The following is an 8,106-nucleotide window of genomic DNA, read 5'->3' as shown; positions in this document are numbered from 1 at the left end:
TTGGGGACATCGTCCTTGCAGCACCTGTTACACTTTACAGAGGAGGATGTCCTCCCACCCTCCAGCCCCCAACCTACACACAACAATACAGAAAACATATACTCTTCTGAAACAAAACACAGGGTTATACAGAGTTAAATATAGACACTTGTCCCTGTGGAGGGTCCATCTGATACCATTGTCCCTGCGTACATTAACACCCACACTCACACAAAGCTGAATCTTTGAGCACAGTGTGAAGACAAGGTAAGGGGCTAGACAAGGGGCAGAATCTGCACCGCAGTACCTTCCTCTCTGCCTACAGGGCTTCCCGCTCACTGAAACTATGATACGAGAGCAGAGAGAAAGATCCCAGCGGCATCTCAGATCTGTTGTCGACAAAGGGTCAGAGTCTGGTCTTCTTTGTCAGGTTTTGTTTCAGATGTTTGGCTTTGGGAGAGATCTGGTGAGTGTGCTCTGCAGAATTGTAGAATCCCATTTTTAGATACACTGAGACACAAGTAACAGCAGCACTGCCCCCCTCTGGCAATGACAGGTATTGAATAAACCAGGGACGAACGTGCTGCTTTTGAGTTCTTGCATTCTACTGTAGTTGCATCAGCTGTTGCAGTAGTGGAAGAAGCACTCTTTGCCTAAGTTAGTACCAATACTACAATGCACAAATACAAGTAAAATCCTAGTGTGTGTTAAATGTACAGAGATATTAACAGCAACATGCTCCAAAAGTAAAGTTTCGGAAAATGTATCTGCCAAAAGTACATTTGAAAAGAGCTACATTATAACTTTTTACAACTGTACCATATTCTAGTTTAGGTAAATAATAATAACAGTAAAAATAAAAAACACTAAAACAAAACAAAACGTTGACTTAGGTGGTTTTCAACCTTTGGTTGCTGGGTAATGAGCAATGTTTAGTAACTAAAGCTGTCGGATAAATATGATAGATATAATAATTCACTCTGAAATGTAGTGGAGAAAAAGTATGTTAAAATTCAAGCATTATGTACAGCACTTTCTGTGCTGTTGAAAACTATGAAATGTATTGAATATAAAAACAGTAGTAAATAGTCTTATCCTGCAAAGAAAGAGTAAGAAAATATAATGAATTATCAACATAGAGATAAGTTGTTTTTCAGATCATATGAACACGGTTCACGGGCAAAAAAAATATCACATTTTTCTCATCATGAAGACATTTTCCTTTTCAGGTCAAAGAACATTTCCCAGTCTGGTTTCACATATTGGGGCGGGAGAAAATCTTTCCAGTCTTTGTGTTTTTGTGAAGCTGCTGGGCTGGCAAGCAGCAATGAGGTGCATCCTGGACACTTAGTGTACACCCAGACTGCAGCTGTGTCAACAACATGGCCCACGCCACAGCCTTCGCAGATACTGATAATCTGTCATTGCATTACTGAGAGCAGAGATAAAGTGGATAACAAGTTTTTAATGGCACAAAAGCCACCATTTAAACCTTCCTTCCCGAGTGATTACAGTGCTTTAACACTGAAACCTTAGCCAAGCTTCAAAAAAGAAAATACTTTTATTATGAACTGTATAACTTACAGTGAAGTTAATAACCACTTTGAACATCATCGTCCTCGCAAAGTTTGGTATGTTCAACTGATCCAGACGTGCGGGGGAAGTATAATTAAACTATTTTAAAGTGGCCTCCACCAGGCTCTACTCCCTGGATCACCATATGGAGCTGATCTGCTGGGGTTACATTAATAAAAGGCCTGGGCTAAGGACAGAGGTCAGAGGTCACTGCGGGTCATCAGGGCCTCATAAGAACCTTCACACCAGAACTGCCTGAGGTTGAATCAGCAGCCTCTGACATTGAGATCGGCTGTGGATTTATTGGTTAAGGCGGATCTTTTCACATATAAATTAAAAGCCTGACCAGTCAAAACCTTCTATATCTAAATGTTACTTACGTGAAACTTATTGATGTTCTTCAAAGGAAATATCAAGATACTAAAACAGTCTTAACTGGTCATTTGATGCAGTATTAGTGGAAAATAAAGAAAACATCTGGTTCCACTGTGGATAAATGTCTTTAAAGCAGAGACACTTTATCAGCAAGTGAACTCAGCTACCGGTGTTCTACGTGTTTACCTTTCAACTTGCTAAGTGGATAATGTGACAAAGGCCAGAGGTTAATCCAATGAAGCAGACTCCCAGGTTGTAAAGAGTTCCCTCAAGTACTTCAGTTCCTCATTTGAGCATTGCACAGTGAACATTGATAAGTCCTGGAAATAAAAGGTGATAAAGTTAATTGATAACAAAAAATATTGCAAAAGTCAAACATTGGGCAGAAAATAGTTCATCATGGGTGTTATGCAAAGTCTTTACTCGCCTTTTCAAATGTTGTGCCATCCAGCTGGGGCAGCAAATAAACACTTTAATACTTAAAGATGCTATATTCAGTATTTCTATACTAACAATGGATTAAATGACTACATTTAATGCGAGAGGGAGACTTGTGACCCAACCCGAAATGTTAACGTCTTCAATCTCATTGTTTCTTTTTGGTTTTGGTTCAACGCTCTCATCAACCTTGTTTTCAAATGCAGCATGGCAGCTGCTTTCACTGAAAAAACAAATACACCCCTCAAAAAAACTGAAATCATAATTTTGAGTGACAGCAGCCCGTATCTCTATGGAAACATTTCTTATATGTTGTCATAGCAAGTAGTTTTATCCATGTTGGTACTGATAACCACACTCGACCTGCCACTCCATTACAAGGTCAGAGGCCAGAGGTCAGTGTCTGACTCCACTACCGCTGACCTATGCAGGGTGAATGTGTGCGTGTGTGTGTGTGTGTGTGTGTGTTTTGGGGGGACAATGGGACACAAAAGGCCTGACTCTCTCCCATTACTGCCACATCCACTCTCCGTTCACCACTTCCTGGGTATCTGGTATTACAAGCCGCCTGAGTTCCAGTGTTTGTTTCTTTTTCACAAGGCTTCCAACTGTAACAAACACGAGGAAGAAGTTGGCGAGGACAAACACACAGAGGGAAACACGTAGTGCCAGAGCTCACATTCCTCCTATAGAGCTACGTTATTATCAGTGATGGCTGGAAACAGAAGAGGAGATAGTTCAGTGAAGCACAGGAAGCAGCAGGAAGGAGAAGATCGTACATTTGGAGTTGGGGTACGATTGTAATGAAAACTGTAGGTTAGTCTGAGCAGAGTTAGGAGGTCCGACTGATATGAAATCTGAGAAAAGAGTAAAATAAATGTACGAACTCTACTACTGTGCTTAGGTACCTGAACATTACTTCAGTATTTCAACTTTATGATGATTTGGGTCACTTTATTTTGCTGAGGTACAAAAATGTGCACCATAACCAGATTCCATAAGACTAACTTTATTGCATTGTTTTGCAATTCTTTGTATTGCAACCGATGTTTCAAACCCCTCCACCCCTGACACATTTGCCCTCCTGTGGCCGCAGACACCCCAGCAGCTTCTTCTTCATGTGACTTTAGTTTTTACTCTGCAAGTGATGTCACTTGAAATGTAGCGAAGTACAACACTTGAGATACAAAGTAAAAGTAAAATGACAGACAAAAAAAAAGTGTTACAGTAACAAGAGTAAATGTAATTTGTTACTTTCACACGCGCTTTTAAGTCCCGACATAATTGATGTATTGTATGAAGCCTAATATCACATATATGACTCAAGGGAAAACCTCAGGATGTGCAACAGATAAGACCTGAGCCACACATCCTCTTCTCCACCATTTTACTTACTTAAAGGTCCCATATTGTAAATATGAGAGATTTTCATGTTTTTATTTATTTATTATAAAGCAGGTCTTGAAGCTATATTGTGAAAGTACTGTATCAAGAAGCTCAATACATGGAGAAATACACACAGCTGAAATTAAGAAACTGTGCCTTTAAATGAGCAGTCAGGACTTCTGTAAGGTTGTGGTGTCACAACTATCGACATGTGGGTAGAAAGTGCCGCTACTGTGCATTCCCCAGCTGCAATGATGGTGCAGAGACACCGATAGGGCAGATACAAAAGGTAAAAAAACAATGAGCAATCAGAGAAGACTTAAAGAGACAGGTGCTAATATTAAGCGTTTCAGACAGAGGGTGAAAACAGGTATATTCAGACGAACAGTGTAAGAAAAATAAAATGTCTTTTGAACATTAAAGCATGTGAACTTGTTCTAGTAAAACCCAAAACTAGTATGAACCTGAAAATGAGTTTAATAAGTCTCCTTTAAATAATCTCAGTTCTTCTACCACTATTGCCAAACTCTCATCTGTCAGTTTAAGACGGAGCACATCGTGAAGTCAGTGAATGCAAATCTCTTCTTTGAAGGTTTATTGCCATTTTTCTTTATTCTTGTACATATTTATGTGTGTTCTTCAGTGCCTGTGGTCACGGCTGACTGCAGTCATTCATTTGGCCCGCTGCTCGAGTGCCTGTGGCCTAACGTGTGCTTGTTGTCTGTTGGCTGCAGATGCTATCAAGTGTGATTAGTACTGGGTGTTTGTTGGCACATGCTCCCTCTCCCTGTTTGATAGCAGTTACACTCGTCACAGCTGTAAGTACCCCCGAGGAAAAAAAACCTGCACCTGCCTTTGTTTCTGCCAAATGTAAACAGGTAAAAAAAAAAAAAGACTGTGCGAGCAGGGTGGGAATAGTGGGATGTAAAAAGAATAATTTGGACGGATGAGATCAAGTTGTCAGGGTGTGTTAAAGCCATCTTACCTGAGGAGAAAAATTATACCGCCCTTATTACACATGTAGGATCAGCGGGGTCGTGGGGATGAGACCCATAGGACCACTGATGCAAATGTGTGTAAAATGAGGCAGGAGATTGATGTGGATTACAACCAGCATGTTGGAGCAAAACACCACCTCTGGGGAGGATTCAGCCGCTGTGACTCATCAAACCGATAAACTGCTGGGACATGTTTGTCCAGTCCAGTAATTTAAATGACAATGAGTTTAACAGTATTTGAGCATTTAATAACGTTGAGAATTTTGTGAGAACAGTGATGTTTGGCAGCTGGCAACGTAACGCCCTCATGAACACGACGTTCTCAAAATAAGTTCAAGATTTCAAGTTTCGTATTTAGGTTTTGATTTGGTTGAATTACGGATGTCGTTGATGATATAAAATGATAAATGAGGCAGTAAAACAAAAACTGCGTCAAGTTGCAACACAAAACTGGCAAGACATGGAAAAATCAAAACAGTGCTTTGATCAAAACAATTACAGTGCTAATATGCTGATATAAGATGTTAACCGTGTTCACCATCTTAGTGTAGCCTGTTAGCATGCTAACACTAAACACAGCCAATGCAAAGTCATTAGTTTCTAATGATATTTGGTCATTAACCTGTATACTGTATACTTACATTTAGACCCCATGATGGCACTAGTTGAAAAGTCAGAGGATCACCAAAGTTAACAATTTATCCGAAGGGGGACATGAATGTCAGCACCACATTCTATTGCAATCGACATTTTCGACACGTCACAGGTGTAAATAATTGATTCAATGATTTTCATGACAAATTCCATTTAGATGCTTTAATTGCAGGATCCTGGTATTGTGCATGCTGGCTCATTATCACTGAGACACCTGAATAGAACGGAGCCATCGTTAGTGTTATCAGTAACACCTGTGCTCCTACTGTGACAAGTCGAAATGTCTGCTGGTCTCAGACAGAACAGCTGCTGATGCTCGATGCTGAAGTTATCATTGTACATGAAAACAACTCTCCTTTAGGATTGACCAAACTACAAAAGAACCCACATCTATTTTGCAGCATCAAATATTAACTCCATTGCTCACAACAAGAGAATGCCACGGGGGCATCATTGGAGAAATCATTTAAGCTTTTTCATCTCAAGATTTGCTCGTGCTATGTAGAATGATTTTCTGGGTCTCCACCGGCCCAGACCAGGGAGGGAAAAATGGAAACCTGCCAAAAAGGGAGTTCTGATTTTGAGAATCCTGCCTCAGGTTAAAAGACGATGAACTATAGCGGGCTTTGATCTGCATTCATATCCAGGCAGAATAACGATGGCTTCTTTGACTGGAGCTAATGATGTCTGTGGTGCGTTAGCATACAACAGAGGGGGATTTGTAGCCACACGGGTAGCTTTTAATGAGTTTTATTTGTTTTGTTTTATCCCCCTCCACCTCCTACTCACCTCAGAGTAATGAAGAGGGAGGGGTAGTGCGGGTTAAAGAATCAGCTTTCTCCATACCTTCATGGAGCTAATTATCCAACCCCCACGAGGATCATCTCCCAGCTAAAGGAAAAGAGATTTCTTGTATTCGCTCGACACATGATTCTATATTAAACTCCTTCGTTAGTCTAAATTGGAGTGGACGGGGCAAATTTAACTTAGCAACTATTCCCATCCACAGGACTAATACCAGCATGCTGCATCACGGAGTGATAGGGCTGCAACTAAGGATTATCTTCATTATCGATTAATCTGCCCACTATTTTCTCATTTAATCGATTAATCGTTTGGTCTATAAAATATCATAAAATTATAAAAAATGTCCATCCCAGTTTCTCACAGTCCAAGATGATGTCTTTATATGTCTTGTTTGTCAGTCCAAAACCAAGATATTTAGTTAAATATGATATAAAACAGAACAGCAGGAAATCTCCACATTTGAGAGGCTGAAAACTGCATTTTCTACAATTTCTGCATGAAGAATTACTTTGAGGATTTATCAATTATCAAAATAGTTGGCTATTATTTTTTCTGTTTATCAACTAATCGTTGCAGCTCCGATGGATATGAAAAAGAAAACGAGATAGATGTTGATGAGCAAGCACAATGCAAACACCAGAGAAATAGGTTATATTCTGTGTAAAGGATTTACTCCTTGTACTAAGAATACTGTCAGAATACCATCTTAACTTGAGTAAAACTTCCCCAACTTTTGTGTTAATGCTGCACAAAACACAGAATCCTTCCAGGGCTCAGCATTAAACTTTAATCCATCTGTCCCACTTTTATTTTTTTGTCATTTTCACACTCTCTGAAGTCTATAATCACTGACAGACCTCAAAAGTGTGCCCTTTCACGATATCGGTCACAGCACTTTCTCCACACAATACGCTCCCTATCTCTCTCTGTCGGACTGCAAGTCCCAGTCCATCCCTTCCTCATTAAGCATATGTCTCATTTTCCATTTCAGACAGGAGATAGCATAGAAGTGCACACAAAAGCACTATTTTCAGGCCCTTCTCCACATCTCTTCTGAAAGTCTAATGAGAGCAGATCAAATATAACTGACACCGAGGGGAGACAAAGGGAGACGCAGCCCTGGGTGAAAGATGAGGCGAGGTAGAACAATGGACCTAAATGTGCCGTCACTGCGGCGGTATGGAGCAGGGCCAGTGAATGCAGATGATTCTGTAATGAGGGATTAAGTGGTGGATTATGGGTCTTTATTAAGATGTTTCTGATCCTCATTAGGCTGAATCTCGTATCAGGGCATCGATTCCCCACTCGCTCGCTGGATTGGCCGTTCTCTGGAGGAAGAAGAGAGAGGAAAGAGAAAGAAAGAGTGAGAAAGAAAGATAGAGAGACATGTGCCTCTATAATCTTCTTCTAAAGTGTGTAACAAAAACTATATGTATCTTGATAGGCAATGATTTATACATATATATTTTCTATCTACATTTTTTATTCACCCTGCAGGGGACATGGATTTGTGTACCAAATTTCATAACAATTTGTCATATAGTTGTTGAGAGATGTTTAAAAACATAAATATCAACATGGTGGCTTTAGTCAGGATATCACCAGAAAGATTCATCCTCTGTGACCATGAATGTCTGAACTTTTAATGTTAACACATCCACTAGGCTGGCATAGACATCCTGAGAGCTACGCCACTAGCATGGCTAAAAATGAGAAAAAACATAAATCTTACCTTAAAAATTATTTTCATTTGCATATTGTTGCTATCAGTGGCGGGCCATGCATTTCACACCTAGGCCTTCAGTGATGTCCTACACAGTCCTACCTGAATTATTCCCCCTCTTAATACCATCATTATGACGCCATGGCTATAGAAACTATACATTTAGACAGA

The sequence above is a fragment of the Cottoperca gobio genome, chromosome 9, assembly GCF_900634415.1.
Source record: "Cottoperca gobio chromosome 9, fCotGob3.1, whole genome shotgun sequence".
Taxonomy (NCBI): Eukaryota; Metazoa; Chordata; class Actinopteri; order Perciformes; family Bovichtidae; genus Cottoperca; species Cottoperca gobio.
Note: the sequence above shows the minus strand (reverse complement) of the source record.